Source organism: Lithobates pipiens, unplaced genomic scaffold (assembly GCF_037356315.1).
Source record: "Lithobates pipiens isolate NorthernLeopardFrog02 unplaced genomic scaffold, aLitPip1_a1.2 Scaffold_1, whole genome shotgun sequence".
Taxonomy (NCBI): Eukaryota; Metazoa; Chordata; class Amphibia; order Anura; family Ranidae; genus Lithobates; species Lithobates pipiens.
In genome coordinates, this window is record NW_027507685.1 from 65,094,036 (window position 1) to 65,113,808 (window position 19,773).

The window sequence follows — 19,773 nt, forward strand, 5'->3', positions numbered from 1 at the left end:
TTCCATGTTCTTTTACTGCGATTTTGCTGCTTTTTGGGGGGGGGGGGGATTTGTTATTGGGCAAATTAAAACATGCGAAACGCAAATCGTGGCAAATTTTGCAGTAAAAACGCACTGCATGCTTTTCTGCAGCTTCTCCATTGAAATCTATTGAATCAAAAAAAAGCACCGTTTTACGTTTAAAAAAATCCCTGACCCTCTCCAAAAATGCAGAGGCACAAAAATGCCATTCTCTGCTCGGGGAGCTGTGAGAACTGAGCGATCATCGGTGTTAGATTGCTCGGTTCTCAGTGTTAGAGGTGCCAGGGGACCGATGCTGCACCCCCCTAAGTAAGTATGATCCGTAAAAAAAAAAAAAAACATACATTTCTTTTAACCACTTGAAGACAATTAGTTAAAACTCCCAAACATTATATATATTTTTTTAAAGCAGAGGCCCTAGAGAATAAATTGGTGGGTTTTGCCATTTTTTATGTCACACGGTATTTGCGCAGAGGTTTTTCAGGAAAAAAAATACACTTTTGCAAAAAAACACAATGCATAACCTAATTTTTTGGTGAAATATAAAGGATGATGTGACGCTGAGTAAACAACTGCCTGCGCTAATCACAGGCAGTGAGACATTGTCCCGATGTGCGGCTGCAGAGATCGGGCAATGTCTCACTGCCTGTGATTAGCGCAGCGCTGTGCCGACTTCCTGGCGGGCTCTGCATGTGTTCCATGCGAACACGCCTGAGCTCATCCTTAGTGGTTACCAGGACAAAGGAGAGAGTATGAACCTCCCCAGCCAGGAACATAGACAGCTATAAAAACCTGACAGGGGTTCTAGCCTTTTACCTCTAACAAACAAAAAAAGGTTTTGACTATACTAAGTTTCTAAAAATAGTTTCTAGTTGTTTTTATGTAACCGGAAGCTTTATGCAGCAAACAATGAATTCCCGGTGAACGCAGACTTAGTGTGAATAGAATCAATTACGACACATTCTTACACCCATTGCAAGAAGATTTGTCAAAACACTTCAGTAGTGGCTGATCATAATGCCAAGTTTTGAACAAAAAAAATCAGGCCTGCTTTTCTCTTAAAAGCCGTAGAACGGGTTAATGGAAAAACCAATAGATGATGGTAAATTAACAATTCAAGTGATAAATCAATTTGACCTAACTATGGAAGAATATTGACAACAAAAAAAAGTGATGGATGTTTGTTTCCAGGATACCAGGCTTGCGATGACGCCTTTAGTGAGAATTTGAGGAATGTAGCAGTAATGCCCACTTAGAAACAGAGAAAGACGAGGACAGAGGAATTTGGAAGACAAACCTGTTTGGTGCCCTAAAGGGCACAGCACACTCTGCTCCGCCTAGTCTTCAAACCTGGGCTTGGCTTCCTTTTTTTTTTTCCAGCAAAGATTTCAGTCAGTACTTGCACAGGTAGAACTGAGTCACATTTTGCTGACAGCTCTGGAGGCAGGTAATAAAGACACACCTGTACTTAGGAAAACAAGGTCTGAATTTTAACACAGAGAGCTTCCAAGCCCACAAAGCACAGGTAGGAACTCCTTCATAAATTGTGTGTCTCTGTGTGTATATATATATATATATATATATATATATATATAATTTATTTATTTTTTACCTTGTTGGTATATTTCTCTGTATATTGAGTGTTTATTTCTATAGCTAATCCTTTAAGTCTGAAGGTACCCATGCATTATGGCAACAATAATTAATTGCCCATCCGTTTGTTACATTACTTTTTACTTCTGACTGATGCTTCGTATAAAAGGGAGTGATAGTCTGCTGCTTTTATTGTCACCGTCATTGATCAACATTGTAGATTCTGTTCTTTCTACGCCGCCCTGTGGATGCATGTTTCAGAAAACTATTAAATATTGGAAGATCTCACAATACATTTTGAGTTCTAATCTGACAATTGAGGAACACATTGAGTTATAAATAATCTGGTCTTTGCCCAAGTATATGCAGTTGTCTGAAAGATATGGGATTGTCTTCTTCTGTGTTAAATTGGCCATAGATTGTTGTGGTTTTGTTTTTTTCAGCCAGCGATCGACTTCTGTCGAAAAGCAGCAATGACCACACGCTGATTGAAATTTAGCCAGTCCCTACTGAACCACCTGAATTTCGATAAGTGTATGGCCAGCTTAAGGCTGGATTCACACCTATGCATTTTTAGTGCTTTTTGCAGATTTGCACTACAGAACGTGTTCCATAGGAAACCATGGTAAATGGACTGTAGTGCAAGTCTGCAAAAAGCGCTAAAAAATGCATAGGTGTGAATCCAGCCTAAGAAAGGCTTTCTCAGCTAAGGTTCCTCTCTAGGTTGCCAGGGGTTACCTGAGCAGTGAGCAATGTCTGCCTCTCAGATGAGTAACCACTGACAATAAAATCTTGTAAGGGGGAATTCTTTCCAATGACCACAAATGAAAGGAGCATTATGCTCCGTGACCATCCAGAAGGGAGCCATTCAAAGCTGGCCATACATGGATCAAATTCGGCTGGTCCAACAGGGACAGAGACAAATTTTGATCAATGTAGGTCAGCTTTATGCACTATGCAGATATAGTACTTATTAGGAGGGGTTCCCTGAGCCTGGAAATTGATTTCATATTTCAAGGGTTCCTCCAAAGTTAATAAGGTGGAGAAAGGCTGGTGTAAGACCTTGAGTAATGTTGGTTTAATGGCTTTTCAGCAAACCTGAGTAACGCTGCTAAGCCAGTTTGACATTATCACATCTCAATATTTTTTTTTTTTTTGCAAAGTTCCATTCGTTGCTAGGGGTCTTTGCATTTTGGACATTTTTCAGTTTTATTGCATTTAGCCTTGCGGGAATTGGTTCCTTCATATAAAATTCACTCATCAATTTATTGTCATGCTAATGACATCTCCTGTATTATCTTGAGATCTTTCTAAACATAGACTATTTAGTTGGGTGGTGTTTTGCATATCTGGGATTTTCTGTTCATTAGGTGTCAGATTATCTACTGTATCAGCTATTTTAGCTTGGGGTGTGTGTGTGTGTGTGTATATTTTTTTTAAATATGACACATATAGCTTAGGTATGGTAGAAGTTGGAGTAGTTGCTCTTTTTTGTGAATTATTAATATTTTATGACTCTCATCCATTGCGATTTGTTAAAAAAGCGCAACTAGTTTTTTCACTGAATATGAAATCAGAATTCCATTTTATTTGCTGTTATTCCGACAATGCATATTTAATTATCACATGTAATAGTTTAATTGCTGATGTCATATTTTCTCTTTTGTTGAAACGCTATTTGTGTTGCTTAGTTTATTGCCCTGTAACTTTGACTTGTCAACACACCTCCATTGTCTTTTTTTTTGGCATTGAAGAGAGATAGTATACACTTCAGAATGTCTGACACAATTGTCACATTTACATAGTGGCCTTCAATGACAGAAGTGTTTTTGTAGGCCTCCCACACATGGATGGAATTTTCCAAGTGATTCAACCAGCATGGAGTGTGGTTATTTGGCCATATATTAAGGTACAAAACATGAAATGGCACTTTATCATTCACAGAGATTCAACCAGAATAATAATTGTCCTCCTTTTCTATCAGTGATAATTCTCATGTATCCACCTGTTTTAGGAAATGATGATGATAATAAACACCATTAATAAAAACAAAAAACAAAAAACAAAAAAAAAAACAGTTGATATGGGCAACAGGTAATCTCCATTGGGCACACCGTGGGTGGCCATTCTGGGGGAATCAATCATTTTGGTTCGGCATTTTTATTTTCCTAATCACTGTTATTACTCCTGTATATATGATGAATGAATATTTTCTTTGGGAGGCTGTTGTGATTGTTGGCAAGACCCATATTAGAGCTGATTACCAATTGGGCAAGCTGGAATTTTCCATGGTCTTCCATTGTAATAAGTGGAAAGTATCTAATGATTCTCCTTTACTACTTTTATAGAAAATCATGGATGATAATATTGGATGTGAAAGGAAGGTAATTTTGTCAGATTTTATGATGTGTGGTCAGTAGGGATGAATTCCACGTGCAGAGCCTGCCAGTCAGTCAGCGCAGCATTGCGCTAATCACAGGCAGTGAGGCATTGCCCGATCTCTGCAGCCGCGCATCGGGGCAACATCTCACTGCCTGTGATTAGCGCAGCGTTGCGCCGACTTCCTGGTGGGCTTTGCCCGTGGAGCATGCGAACACGCCTGAGCTCATCCTTAGTGGTCAGCCTTAGTCCAGCTATGCAAAACAAGAAGGTTGCTGCTATTTTATAACTAAACTTGCTTATATCTGCTGCATTTCTATCAAAAATTGGCAGCCTGGACTGGATGAAACTGTGACTGTGCATTATCAGTATATGTATCCCTTTTTGATTTTAGGCGTTAACTAAAAGTATAATCCTACTGATTGTCTACAATGAACAAGGATAATCCCTTCTCCCTTCCCCAGTGGTCCTCAGCAGTTCTCACTGGTTTGGACTGTTGACCTTCCTCAAAGCAGGAGGAACCAGTGAGAACTCTGAGGGACCACAGAGATTGACACCCCTGGAAGTGTCGGCGTCACAGCAGAATTTAAAAGAGCGGCATTCCTCAATGAAGCTTCAAGTATTCAGTTTCTTCTTTCCAGATATGTCCTTGGCTTAAAGCGGGATTCCGCTGACCTATTATTTTCTTTTTTTGTGTCACATCGCTATACGTTTAAAGTATTATGCTATCACTCACTTCTTGCAGCTTTTAGATCCGTTGCTTGCCGATTTCGTCCGTGAGGTAAACTTATAAAAATTCCTCCCGGCGGTTTCCATTTTTATTGTGGGCATTTGAAGCCCACAAGCACTGATTTCCTGGATGTGCTCCCAGCATTCACCGCTCGATCCCGCGCATGCTCAGTGATATCAGTGAGCAGCGCCGTAGAATTTCGGGTTGCCATCACAACGGGCGGCGTCGCTGGAAGTTCCCGCCCCATTGTGATGGCAACAAAACATAAACAAACAACCTCGTCACGTGACCGGCATCTTCCTTACGAAATCTCACGAGATTTCGGCATGATGGCGCCCCCCACGGATTCTTGGGAAGAATATAACAAAGTTCCCAGGGGTCATTGCGAAGCCGGGGAAAGCTGATAAACACACCTACTCCCATGGGAGGAGAGCCCGGAAGTCAATATAATAATTTCTGCTAAAAGGTAATTAGTGCATAATAATTTTTTTTAATGGTCATTTCTGCATCTATGCTCCAAAGCGATTGGAAGAACATAAAGTTGCAGTTTTGAGTACTGAACCGCTTTAAAGTAGAACTACAGGTGGTCCCCTAGTTACAAACACCCTACTTACAGAGGGAGACAACAGGAAGTGAGAGGAAATCTACCCCTAGGAAGGGAAATTCACTCCTGTAAGAGCTACACAACAACCCAAAATTTTCACTATCCAATTGTCACTGGGACAGAAAGTGAAATTAAATCTTCTGAACAGGGGCACAGATGGCAAAACAAACATTGAAAATAGTTTTTTTGGCTGGAGCTACACTTAAAAAAAAAAAAAAAAAATTTGACTTGTTCCGACTTACAAACAGATTCAACTTAAGAACAAACCTACAGACCCTATCTTGTTTGTAACCCGGGGACCGCCTGTATAGGCAAAACATTTTTTTTAATTTTTTTTCATTTAGGTTTATTTTTGCCATCTTGGTCCCATTGGGAAGATTTACCTTCACTTCCTGTCCCATAGCCAAAACAGGAAGTGAGAGGAAATCCCCGCAAATTTTAAGGAATCTCTTGGGCACCACAGGTCACCAAAACTAGTGTCCCAATTCAAAGTTTTCCCCACTATTACTTTTCTGGGGACGACCCAAAATTTGGGATTTTCTTTTACTTTCACTTTCACTAATAATGGTAAACAGGACAAATGGAGACGATGAACCAACGGCAACAAAAACTGGAGGGTTCTAATTCATCTCCCCTCTATGCAAAACTATAAAAAAAATAAAAAAAAAGTTTGCCTTTTAGTTATACGTTAAACATTTTTATAATGTGACACAACCTCTTTGAAAAAGCACAAAAATACTATAGTGGTGCAGTCACAGTGAGAACTTTACAGTGATTCTGAAGCATGATGGGAAAACTATAGCAGTGCCGTATTTACATACGACTGTACAAACACGCACCAGGAGATAATGACATACACCATCACAGCTACACCTGGATTACAGGGATCGCTTCACTGAATGTATGATGATTACTTCCATTGTACACAAGAGTAAAGCTTTTATCTGCTGTGTCTACAGTTTTATATTTGCACATCTATCAAAGGAAAACAATGCGATAACCTTCAATATCGAAGAACTAGATTGGCGATTGTTTGAAGACCATTCATGAGTTTGCTGAGATCCATGTTTTGCACTCCAGCCCTGACAAGTCGGAGGCCTAAAATATTCTACTGTGCTTCTAAACTCAGTCTGTCATTAAGCGGCTTTACTTTTATTAAGGTGTGGTAACCTACGGATTTCAAAACCTTTTTATGGTATTTACGTTTGGGAACAACCTTGTGCATTTACATCACCCATGCTTATCTGTCATTGGTTTCTAGCTTGGAATGAATGGAGCCTTGGTATGAATGCAGGCTCCAACCAGCTGCATCAAGTTGGCTCTAAACAGGTTGTGAAACAGAAAACACACAGCACAGTGGATTGTGCAGAGTACTACATTTTTATACCATAAAAATTAAAAAAACTTACAATATGGATGGGATATGTAAGTATATCAATAGCAACTGGTTTTAAGGAGTAAGAAAAAAAAAATGCAAGAGAGATAATGAACTGCTATGTGACAGTTAAAGAAACTGCTATAGTCTATGTACATTCGCATTAAGAATAACTGAATCAGAAGCCTTCAGAGATAATTGTTTTGCCCTATATCTTCAAAGGCACATCAGCCTCTCCAAAAGGGCCTTCATCACACATCAAAGTCAAGACACAGCCACTAACTCAATGCTGGCCCATTCGGGATGGAGTGTTTTTCAGGTTGCTCACTGCCTAAAACTAGCAGTGACCCTTTTTTTAAGACTATTTGTGAATATTTTTAACAGTACAACTATACTCATAGCAGACTACAGGCAGTCCCCGAGTTACGAACAGAGGCGGAGTGAAGTCGCTGCCGGCTGCTTGCGCTCCATGCTGGTCCTGGATAACGCCGAGCAGCCATCTCCCAGTGCCGGACACATCCCACACTGCAGTACTGCATGGCCACAAGAGCCCCAAATAACACGACTTCATGCCCAGAAGCACTAGAAACACCCCACACCATGGCACATGCTGGAGTTAGTGTTGCCACCTGTCCAGGATTCACCCAGACAGTTCGGGTTTGGAATCGCGTGTCCGGGTTTCAGACTGTCTGAGACCCTGACACATTATCTAAACTGGACTATGGCCTCCCAGCAGGGTTGCTGGCTGCAGTTTTCTAAGCTGAGAGTATCTGTAACTCTTTCACACAGCCCAGAGCATTGCACTAACAATTCCCTCTACCTCAAAATAAACACACACAGACGGGAGAGGAGAGAGGGCTCAATCTGCACCTCTTTCCCCCACCCACCCCTACCCCTCTTTGTCTGCCCACACTCCAATCCCCGGTGCTGTGCCTCAGAAAAGGAAAGTGGGGGCTGTAAATTTGAAGCCCAGCTGCCTCAGATACATTTGGATGAGAGGTGCTGACTGCCAAGGGGTGCGTGAGCTCACCATCCATCCCTGTCTGAAGTCTCCCCCTTCTCTTTCCTGCCTCTGAGTGAGTACACTAAGGTAAACCAGGGATCTCAGAGCACCCCTTACATCAGAGTTCTCACCGTACATCAGAGACCTCTCCTTACATCAGATTTCTCAGTGTTACCCCTTAAATCAGGGTTCCCAGAGCATCCCTTATGTTAGAGTCCCCAGAGTTCTCCCTTACAGTGTAAGGAAACTCTGCGAGTTCAGATGTAAAAGGGGGACTCTGATGTAAAGGTTGACTCTTGTTGTTAACTTCATATGATTATAAATGTTATTTAATAGCAAAATATATCTATAGTTTATACTATAAAAAAAAATAAAAAAATAATTGTGCGCCGATAAAGTGTTTGGGTTTGACTTGAAGAAAAGGTGGCAACCCTAGCTGGAGTTACACTCAAAAATGTACAGTTCTGACTTACAAATAAATTTGATTTTAAGATTAAGAACAAACCTACAGTCTTGTCCTTTTAACTTGGAGGACCGCCTGTACATGACTATGGTGGGGCCCAGAAATACACAGTGCCCAGTGCTGTGTGGCTACTTAGAGATTTATATTGGCAGTAACATTTCAGAAATAAATGTAGATTTAATTGATTTATATATCATTTAGGAACCCTAAACAATAGCTATAAATGCAATTTGAGTTCTGTGTCAATGGAAAAATGCCTTTGCAATGGAGGCTAGACACACAAGAGGGAACGGAATTTAATGTTTTGATATGGGGCTCTGTCACACAGGGAGTTGATTTACTAAAGGCAAATCCACTTTACACTACAAGTGCACTTGGAAGTGCGGTCACTGTAGATCTGAGGGGAAGATCTGAAACGAGGGGGAAGCTCTGCTGATTTTATCATCCAATCATGTGCAAACTGTTTTTTTTTTTTTTTTTTCCTTGCATGTCCCCTTCAGATCTGCAGCAACTGCATTTTCAGTGAACTTTCAAGTGGATTTGCCTTTAGTAAATAACCTCCATAGTTATGATTCTATCCTATCCATATTGCACATGCCATTATTTGGTATTTTGCTATGAAAATGTGTTAACCTAAACTACTTGGTGCGCTCTTTTTCTCTTGCACATTGATGCAATATTTTTGAGCTAAAAAATCTGGTATTGTCATTGAATCTTTTTTTATACTTATTCTCAGTAGCCATAACCATAGACATTCATGATGTAATTTGGTGTTTATTTCTTTTGAATAGAATAGAAAGATATTGTAGATAGTAAGATATTGTTTCGGGGGTTTTTTTTTTTTTTTTTTTTTTTTATTGTATTGTAGTTTGTGTACCCGCTGGGGAAATGTATATTTTTAAACTATACACAGGTTCAAGGTTTTTGAAACATTATGGTGTTATTAATTCTAAGTTTACCTTCTGGCTTTACTACTGTGATGTATGGCCTCACTAACTAATAGGGTGTCTCAAGGGGAAAATTCAAGATAAAGTATATCTCTAGATCTAGCAATATTTAAGGCAGTTCAATAGCTGTAGTATCCATATCAGCGTTTTCCTTTTTATATTGTTATGACAATTGTTAAATCCTGCCAAGGTCTGGTGTTATAGCCATGCCAAATACTAGCAAGTCTGAGTTGCAAGGATTGTCATTGTCTCTGGCAGGCTTAAAGGGGGTTGTAAAGGGAATATTTTTTTTTTTTTTTTAAATAACAAACATGTTATACTTGCCTCCACTGTGCAGCTCATTTTGCACAGAGTGGCCCCGAACCTGGTCTTCTGGGGTCCCTCAGCGGCTGTCTCGGCTTCCACCCCGCAAGTACTTCTTGCGTTCATGCGAGCTCCCTTGCATGGTAAGAAGTACTTGCAGGCATGCTCCAGTGATACAGCCGGCGGCAATAGCCGCTCACTGTTTTACTCGGCCCCGCCCCCCCGGCGCGCTGCGTCATTAGCTGTGATTGACAGCAGCGCAAGCCAATGGCTGCGCTGCTTTCAATCCACTCTAGCCAATCAACGGCCAAGCTGAGCGGCGAAGAGGATGTTGAAGGCGAGTGCGGGACTTTCGAGGGGTCTGGTAAGTAAAATGGGGGAGCTGGGGGGCCTGCACGGTCAGATATTTTTTCACCTTAATGCATAGAATGCATTAAGGTGAAAAAATGTTTAACTTTACAACCCCTTTAACCACTTCCCGACCAGCGCACGACAGAATGGCACGGGCAGGCATATTGGCGTACATGTACGTCCAATATTCGTTGCCGCCGTGCCATCGGGAGCGCGCCGCCGGTGGCGCGCTCCCGCGCTGGTCGGGACCCCCGTGAGTCCGGTCGCGGGACCCGCGGACTCGATCGCCGCGGGCATCCCCGCGATCGTCTCACGGAGCGGCCGAATGGAGGAAATGCTGTATAAACAACATTTTCCCATTCTGCCTAGCAACTAGTGACGCTGATCTCTGCTCCATGTGATTGGAGCAGAGATCAGTGTACACTAAATGAGAGCCCAACCCCCCCACAGTTAGTAACACACCCCTAGGTACACTGCCACCCACAGGTTAACCCTTTCACTGCCAGTGTCATTTACACAGGAATCACTGCATTTATATAGCAGTGATTACTGTATAAATGACAATGGTCCCAAAAATGTGTCAAAAATGTCCGATAAGTCCCCGACAATGTCGCAGTCACAATAAAAATCGCAGATCGCCGCCATTACTAGTAAAAAAAAAAAATAATAAAAAATTATTAATAAAAATGCTATAAAACTATCCCTATTTTGTAAACGCTATAACTTTTGCGCAAACCAATCAATAATCGCTTATTGCGATATTTTTGGTTAAAAAAAAAAAAAAAAAAATGTAGAAGAATACGTATCGGCCTAAATTGAGGGAAAAAAATGTTTTTTTATATATTTTTGGGGGATATTTATTATAACAAAAAGTAAAAAATAATGCGTTTTTTTCAAAATTGTCGCTCTATTTTTGTTTATAGCGCAAAAAATAAAAACCGCAGGGGTGATCAAATACCACCAAAAGAAAGCTCTATTTGTGGGAAAAAAAGGACGTCAATTTTGTTTGGGAGCCACGTCGCACGACCGCGCAATTGTCAGTTAAAGCGACGCAGTGCCGAATCGCAAAAAGTGGTCTGGTCTTTGACCAGCAAATTGGTCCGGTCTGAAAGTGGTTAAAGTACAATTAAAGGCAAAACTTGTATTTCTATTTTGGGTCAAGCAAGGGAGGGTTATAACTCCTGTCAGATTTTTTATTTTTTTTTCCCTCCATCAGTGGTCCATTGCAGAGATTTTTCCTTCACTTCCTGTCCCATAGACAGGAAATTAGGATATTCCTGTAAATTAAGGGAATGCCTTGGGGGCCCCAGGTCATCAGAATTTGTGTCCCCATTGGAAAATTTCCCCTCCATTACTTTTCTGGGGACAACCCAAAATTTTGGATTTTCTTTTACTTTCACTTTCAATGATAATGTTAAACAGGACAAATAGGGTGAATCTCCTTAAAGGGGGCACATACAGCAATAAAAACTGACAAGCATTCTAATCCCTCTCCACTCTATCCAAAATAAAAACATTTTGCCTTTATTTATACTTCAAGTAAGCCATTCATTGCCGGATCCTTTTGATTTCAGGGTCCGGGTACTGGCACTTGTGAGTTTCTTTCATCTCTCAGGGGCTCCATTGGTGATGTCTCTGTTCCCAGGTCTACACACCTGCTATGATTATTAGAAGAGGCCCCACTCTCCTTTGATGCATTTATAATGTATTGTATATTCTATCTAGAGGATACAACAGGAGATCCGAGAACAGAGTAAGAACTTATGGCAGGGGGAACTTGCTGTTCGAGAATCCAAAGCATATAGGATGCTGGTTCCTGACTCAGCCCTCCATTTTTCCCCTTATAACTGAAATAGCACTTTTGAGTGGACTGACCCTTTAACAGTGAAATTTGAATACATTTGACAGTATCCCACTACTGCCAATACTGGTTATCAAAGCACCCAAAGCCTTGATGCCTGTAACTTGCATTTGCAAAAACCACAGGCTTTATCTGCCTAGCCAAGCCTTCATTAATGGCAGTCTGGCTTCAAGTCATAGACTTCTGTTTCCCACCTCACTCCCACTCCCACTGGTTTAATTCATGTTAATTATTTTCCTTTGCTGGTCATAAAACCTAAAGCTCTTGTGTTCCAGAGCAGGATTGCACATGTCCTATAAAGGAATCCTTGGACAGAGCCCAGTAAGCAGCTGATGTAACAGAAACATCCTACAATTTATTAGATAACCAGTGCCAATAACTACAATTCAGCGTATCCCTAATTAAAGGTTAAATCGCTGTGAAATAACATGCTATACATTAACTATAAAATCTCTTTGCAACTGAATTGGCAGCATGGTGACTAGCAATCTTGCCGTACTAAGATCTGGGATCTGTTTGCCCTTTAAAACACTATGGCCATGGAACTTGTATAGGTTTTGTGTCTTTGGGTGCTTTTCCTTCCATAATCCAAAAACATGCTCCTTGTTCTTTATCTGCATGGTTTGTACTATTGTTGACACATGTACTTTTTGCTGTGTCGTCAACCTACAAATTTGACCCTTGTTTAACATCTGTATAGGGAACACTGTAACTCCACCGAGTAACTGATCACACTGCTTTTTATACTTTGCTTCCGAAATCTGAACTAAGCCTTTAATTTGGACTTCTTCCTCAACCACTTTCCTGCTTGACTACATCTCTACCTCTTAACTTGGTACTGCACCAGTTTGTCTGTTGGTTGGCTATCGCTGCCAGACTGTAGGACACTCCCTAGCTGTCCCACATAGTCATTGGTTTACTATGGACTCTCAGGAATACAGATCTATACAGGAGGCACCTTCTTTGCACCACCCAAAACTACATTGTCTGTCCACCATGTTTACAGATGGCAAGTTCAAAACCTCACAATGCCACCCCCCTGGTTCACTTCAACACTGAACCATCATATGGTCAGGAGTTACTCCTTCACAAGATCTTGTATTCTACTTGAGATACCCCAGAGCTGCTATGCAGTGTCCTGCAGCACTGATCAATAGGGCCCTCTGCAGGGCTGAAGTCCCAGGCAAGGTGGTACAGAACATGGGAGGAAGTGCTGTAGTCACCCGGTCTCCCCTGACATTCTTCTGCAAGTCCTGCAGTGGGGTGCAGAAAGCCTTGGAGGTCTGGACAGACTCTTCTGATCTGAGTAGTGGTGAAGCTTGGGAATGAGTGTTCCATCTGGTAGCCAACTCTGTGGTGCTCCCAAGGAGAGGATTGGAGGTATAAAGTAAAAATGGCCTAAAGATGTATGCCTGCACTCTGCACTGAAACGACTGCTATAGAATATCTAACTCTGCATGTGGCGTTCCGCACCGAAGATTGTTAGTGTGTCAATGTGTCACGAAAAAAGGTACAGTAAAGTGTGGAAATTACATTTATGTGTATACATTCCTTTATTCTAAAATATTATGGCCTCCGGCCAGCGATGCTGTGAACTGGCCTCAGGCCAGGAGAATGACACAAGATGGGAGAGGGTTTCTCATCAATAGTGGGTGACTGTCCTATCTGCAAATAAGCTGGATGGGGGCTGTTTGGCACCAATACCTGCCCAATCATAGCTCCCCTTACATACTCATGGTTGTTGACTATGTCTCCCCCTAACTGATTGTGCACCTGGGGCCTGTTTGACACATATACCCATGTCACCACCTGACTTGTGTTCCATTTGAGGGGTCCTCTACTCACCTCCAGGAGAGTAGACATCTTCCACTAGCCACTAGCAACTCCCAACCCAAGCAGGTTTATGCTGTATTAATTAAACTCAGAATCTGGTCTACCTGCACCAGTGTAGCCTATTATTTGCACCCATCCAGCCACCTGTGGCTTATGTACTGGGCTGGCCCACTTTATACATTTCTACCCAGGTTTTCAAGCATTCTCTTGAAATAACACAAATCTTGAGCCAAAAAGCATACTTTATAATTCTTTTATATGAATTCATGGTGCTTTGAGTCCAAGCACCAGCATCATAGGTAAGGGAAACCAGCAGTGAAGCCTCTCAGCTTCACAGCCGGTTTCCTACTGCACATGTGTGAACCATGCTGTGCTTTGTGAATGGTCCTTCAGTCTTCTGGGACCTGTGCTCTGTCCCAGAAGACTGCAGGGGTAAGGAGGGGGGTTTGAACTTCTGCTCAGATCACTGTGGTGTACCTGCTTTCCCCCCCCCCACCGAAAAAGTGCCAGATGTGACAGTGGAGAGGTGGAGTATGCAAACAAGTGGAACTTCCCTTTTTGGGTGAAGTTGCGCTTTAAACTGGCCATAGTTTTTCATCAACCAGTGGGCTGAACAAGGATATTGTATGCTGACAGCGACACTGGTCATTGTCAAAATACACCAATCCGTGGCTGCAGCAGGTTCCAACATGCCTCTTCAACTGAAGTTGATCAAATTATACATTTCTGTCAAGCAGAGGTAGCCATGCACTGTTTAAAATTCTGCCAGTTCAGCCAGGATTTACATCAGTCTGTGACCAGCTTTAGGCAGGCCATACATGGTGCAAGTTTCTTTCCTGCAACAAAAGACATTTGCATGATTGCCCCATCAACATAGACAGTGCTGACAGGGAACCCCCCCTGCCGAACAACTGTCTGCTCTGGGCGGGGGAAGCCACTAGCAATAATCGTAAGAGAATCCAACAAGCTGGTTATACCCAAGTTAATCGATTGCTCACCTTGATACATTCAGCTTGCCCAATAAGGGTTTGAATCTTGGCCGGTCCTGATGAACCTGGCTGAAATTCGAACTGTGTATGGCAGGCCTTAGTCCTGTGTGTTATGAGGGGGTGCTGGGGAAACTGTGTTTACCATAATTAATCCTGTCTGTACTGAGCAGGCAAATATCATCTTATAAGTTGCGCTAGATTGGAACACTGGGAAAAGCTCAAAGGTTTAGGAGCAGGTCTTCTCCATTGTTATGTCCATGTTAATAAGAACTGGACTGGGTAGTCCAAAGCCCAGCTATTGGGACAGATCATACTGAGCTAGTTGAGAAATCTTGTAGTCAGCCAATGACACCTTTTCCTCAAACATCTAAAAACTGGGAATTTTCTTCTATTTATTTTATTTATTTATTTATTTACTTTTGGTATACTGTGAGTTAAATTCTTTATACATAGCACAGGTTATTCTGCTCAGTCTGGCCCAGTCCTTCCATCCTTGGGCTCCATTCACACCTATGAAATTTTACTTTTGTGCATTTCTGCAGTGCTTTTTTTGTCAAATTTGTTGTAAGGAAGATTAAAAATGCAAATCGTGCATGCTTTTCTGCAGCTGCTCCACTGAAGTCTATTGAACCAAAAATGCAAAATGTGTTTTTTGCTTTAAAAAAAGCCCATGACCCTTTCCAAAAACGCAGAGGAACAAAAATGCATTGATGTTACCTTGTTCCATAGGAATCTGTTAAAATAAAAATGTCCTGCATTTCCTCAAAAAAAAAAAATATGAAAAAACAAATTGGTGTGAATGGAGCCTTAGGGCAGAGTTCCCTTCAGAGCACCCCATAGACTTGTAAGGTTGACTTAGTTAAGTATACAAATTTATACCATGGAACAGGGAGAGGCAGAAAGGAAGAGGTCAGAGCTAGGCCCAGGAGAGATAGTAACCAGGAAAGAAGTTTTTTTCTGATTGACCACTTATCCGCCCTCCATCCACAGTGTTGGGAACTAACAAATGGCATAGGATCTTGACCCAATCTGTATAAAATGTATTTGAAATAGTTTGAAGTGACTACCATTGTATGGTTTATAGATACCTTTTTAGGCATATGGATGGAGTAATCATACCCCATTAAAAATGTTATTGCAAAGGCCTTTCAATATCTAAACCCAAAAAACTAAAATGTAAAGGCTAAGTTCACCTTTTCAATAAAATGGACTAGGCAGTCAAGAGGCCCTTGTAGGATAAAATGCACTGTACAATTTTGAAGAATATTGTTTAGTCCATTTGCTCACATTTGATAGTTGCTAGGATGGGGCATATGTTCAGCCCTGACCTAACGGAAGCGCTCAGTGTATTTTAACCTACTTGTGGTATGGCAGTTGCATTTGTTTGTTTTCTTTTACTTTTTTTTCCACATTTCTAGCAAGTACTAAAAACACCAGCTGATCTTGTCAGAAATGTGTTGTCATTGTCACTTCATGTGAGCTGTGAAAAGATAGCAAAAACAATTTTATCTTATGTAAACTACTAATCCCATCAATCTACCATGTAATATAATAAAGTTGAACAAAGGCAAATACGTTTGAAGTCCAGCATGGATGATAACCAAAAATCCCTTTGTCGATACATTGGAGGAGAGAGTGTAGCTACCCAGGTGCAGAAAGTATGTTCTTTGCAGGATTACCAAGTAAAAATAAAGGGGGGGGGGGGGGGCATAGAAAAATATAAACTACTACAGCCTCCACATCTAAGGACTGAGAAGCTTCAATATTCTGCTTTTGTGATTTTAAGATTAAAATCCATGTTAGGGTCTGATTTTGATTTAGCACCAGTAGCTTTTTAGATACAATTCAAATGACAAGCCACATCCTGCACATATTTCAGGTTGCAAATATGCTACTCGCCTTTCTGTAATAGTGGCTGACCTGGATGGCATTGTTACATATTAACAAATGACAAAAAAAAAGGAACAGCCCAGGCCTCAAGTAGACTTGTAAGCCTGGTACAAGTTATATTTGACTGCCCCTAGATAATCCCAGACGTCCTCTGGGTGATGCACAATGCAACGTTATACAAAATCAGATGACCTTGCTGTCCATTTTCCAGAGCACTCTCTGTATTGGTTTATATGATGACATACAGTTGCATATGTTAGACTTCCAGCTATCCCAACATTCATTTTGGTTTTAGTAGCTTATTGCTGCGTAAAATACGCACCAACAGATGGACACCAATTACATATTTCGACAATGATGTATAACAATAGTCATGCCGCATGTCACAAAACAGAAAAGCCATCATATTGACTAGAGTCCTTGGTATGTTGGTGTCCACCATGATGTATAGCTGGTTAGACCAAAGAGTATGATAATATTGGTCACAAATTTTCTCGGTGTTGCCCGTTCCCACCCTCCTGACACATGCCTAAACATCACTTTGGTTGTGTTTAGCAGACAGTGATGCACCTTATAAACACTTTTTCCTTCAATGGGCTAGTTTATTCCCTTAATGCAGGTTGCAATGTGTTGTTCCGTGTTGCAGTTTGTAGTGCTGCATTTACATGTAGCATGTTCTATTTTCACACAGCGCACACCAACGCAAAGCATTAGTGTGAACTGGGCTATTGGAAATAAGGAATTTGGGTTTGTTATTACCTTGGGTCGACACAGCCCAAGAAACATGGTGTAAATGCCTCTAATTTCTTTTTTTTTTTTTTTTTTTTTTTTTTTTTTTTTTGTGCAGGGCTTTGCACCTCAGGACTTATAGGTTCCCTGTATAATATGGTGTCATCTGCACTGTGTTCAGAGGTCCGTAGCGCCTAACTGTCTCTAATTTGAGTGGCTGTCCCTCATTCAGGCCAGAGTCCTTCTGTCCCTTTTTCCTCCTCATTCATCATCTATATACATGTATATAAAATGCACTAATCTTTCAAAAAGAGTTTTCCAGTGCTAAACCTTTCATCCAATTTCTAGATCTAATTTCCAAAAGCCAATATAAAGGTTTAATAGTTGTAAAAAAAGCCAATTCTCCTTTAACAGGAGCATGGCAGGGGGTGTGTCCTATGCCTACATACTTTTGCGAATAGGTTTCCCTCCTTCCCATCTCAGAAAGTTGGGAGCTATAGAGGTCCATAACGAAAACAGCATGTATAGAGCAGGATGTTTCATTTGTGAAGACACACAGGGAGGATCTGATGGGTACTGAGGGAGAAAAATAGGCCGAGCTGCTTTTGCTTTCTAACAAAACCCATCGGCTCCTCCCGAGGTACAGAAGCTCTGATGGATTGATCTAACTAGGTAATGGGCATCAGCAAAACAAATAGGCATTATCCCTAAATCAGGGATCTACCAACTTATCAAACAAAGGGCCAGTAAACTGCCCTTCAAACTTTAGAGGGGGGGGGGGGTGGGGGCAGACTGTCCAGTGGGAGTAAAGAACGCCATAGGCTTGGTGTTAAGTAGGAGTAAAAAAAAAAAAATTGCATCATTGGTGTCAGTAGGAGGAATATTGCCCTATAACTGGTATCAATGTGAGAATTGGTTTCCCCCATCTCTGGTGTCATTGAGAGGAATAGCACCCTATTGTTGGTGTCAGCGGAAAGAATAAGGGCCAGATAAAAGCAAGCAAAGGGCCACATTTGGCCCACGGGCCGCAGTTTGGAGACCCCTGTTCTAGGTTGATGACAGCTGACCGGCTCTCATTATTTCAGCAGCTGGTGCACCTACTATTTCAATATAGTCTATTTCTCCAAACTAGTGAGTGTTTGTTTTTTTTTTGTTTTTTTTTGTCTGTGGTCTGCCATTTTATGTCACAATTAATAATGGAATGTAGAGGCAGACATTTCTATTTTTTCACTTTGAAAATGTTAGTTATCTGACTGTAATGCTGATCCCATGGCTTCAATACTTTCTGATGCACTCAGGAGTTCTGACTTTAAGGCCTATTCACACAGTTGCATTGTGTTTTAACCAATACATGTGTCACTGGGCTGCCTTTCATCTTTAATGGCCTGTTCGCACGATATCAGAGAGCTGCTTTTTCCTGTAGGAAAACAAATGCATCTCTCTACAAGAGCACAGAGAAAGCAATGGTTTTCTATATGCCCCATTCACACTTCCCTGTAGCTGTCACCTGCAGAGCAGAACGGTGTGGAAAACTGCAACACTACTGTGGTTTTCTGCACTGCTCCGCAGGTGAACTCAGCCTAAGGCTAATTCACACAGTGAGCAGTGATAGATGTTTTACTGCATTGTAAAATTTCTGTCACTGCAGTGGCAGTTGGTGTTCAAAATTTTTGGGGGGGCACAAATGAACTTAAAAATACTCAAACGCAGCCACTTGTGCCCAGTATATGCACCTACTTGCCACCAACCTAGGCTGGGGTGAGGGACAGGCGGTAGCAGGCTGATGGTATGTGATTTCCCCTTCCCCCCCACCCCGTACCTATACCGGGGGCCTCTCCTATGGCCAGCCAGATGAGGACGAGCAGCAGGCTGGTGCCCAGGAGGAAGAGTCCGCTCCTCCGAATGGTCTCTGCTAAGCCCGGTCCTCCTCCTCCTCCACTGCCCACTGCCCACCTGTCTCCGGAGCACAGACAGCCTGTGTCTTGCCAACCGTCCTCCTCTTCCTCCCCCCCCCTGGGCTCTCCTCCCGGGGACTAGGACCATCATCCAGGGCTCCATCACCGCTGTTGAGTACTGCCCCCCTACTATTCTACGTATACTGCTACCTGCCTTATACATCCCCCATAAGCGCCAGGCATCCAATAGGGTTGCCCGGCACTTTGACCAATTAGGAAGCAGATCTGACGCTCTGCCTCCTGATTAGCAGAGAGGAAGGTTAGTGTGGAAATAGCAAAAATTAATTCGCAATCAGCACACAATTGGGTGGGTTTAGGCTATTGGGTGGGTTTTTAAGCCTATTAGAGTCTCTGACTCTAATCAGGTGCTTCAAAAACTACCACCCTGCCATAAGAATCCATGCATCCTGAAAGGGTCCGGGCACATGGATGGGGGGGCGGCACCCATGCACCCACAGTGCATGGGCTGCCACTGTGTCACTGCAAGGACACACAGGAAACAATTGTTTCTTAGGTTTACATTACAGTGTGAATGGGAGCCTAGGGCTGTGTGGCAGCATACTGTGATTAAAACGCAGACATTCTGCATTTTATTGCATGGCACTGTACTGCTGTGCAGCGCATCGTGCTGCTATACAGCACCATAAATAGTACATTTTGTACATTTCAAATAAAGCTTGTACAAAGCAAAACCAAAAAGGGAGCTACGCGATTCTCTGAATCGCACCCAATACTGTCCCCTACCAC

General features: G+C 41.9%; 1 protein-coding gene across 6 annotated transcripts in view; it reads left to right on the plus strand.

Moving 5' to 3' along the window:
• The first annotated feature begins 1,386 nt into the window (after nucleotides 1–1,386).
• ZNF185 (zinc finger protein 185 with LIM domain) overlaps nucleotides 1,387–19,773 on the plus strand; it is a 199,465-nt gene continuing 181,078 nt past the window's right edge. For all 6 annotated transcript variants that reach the window (XM_077450315.1, XM_077450407.1, XM_077450665.1 and 3 more), the window contains exon 1: nucleotides 1,387–1,546. The gene's annotated coding sequence lies outside the window, so the exon portion shown is untranslated. The remainder of the gene's footprint in view (nucleotides 1,547–19,773) is intronic.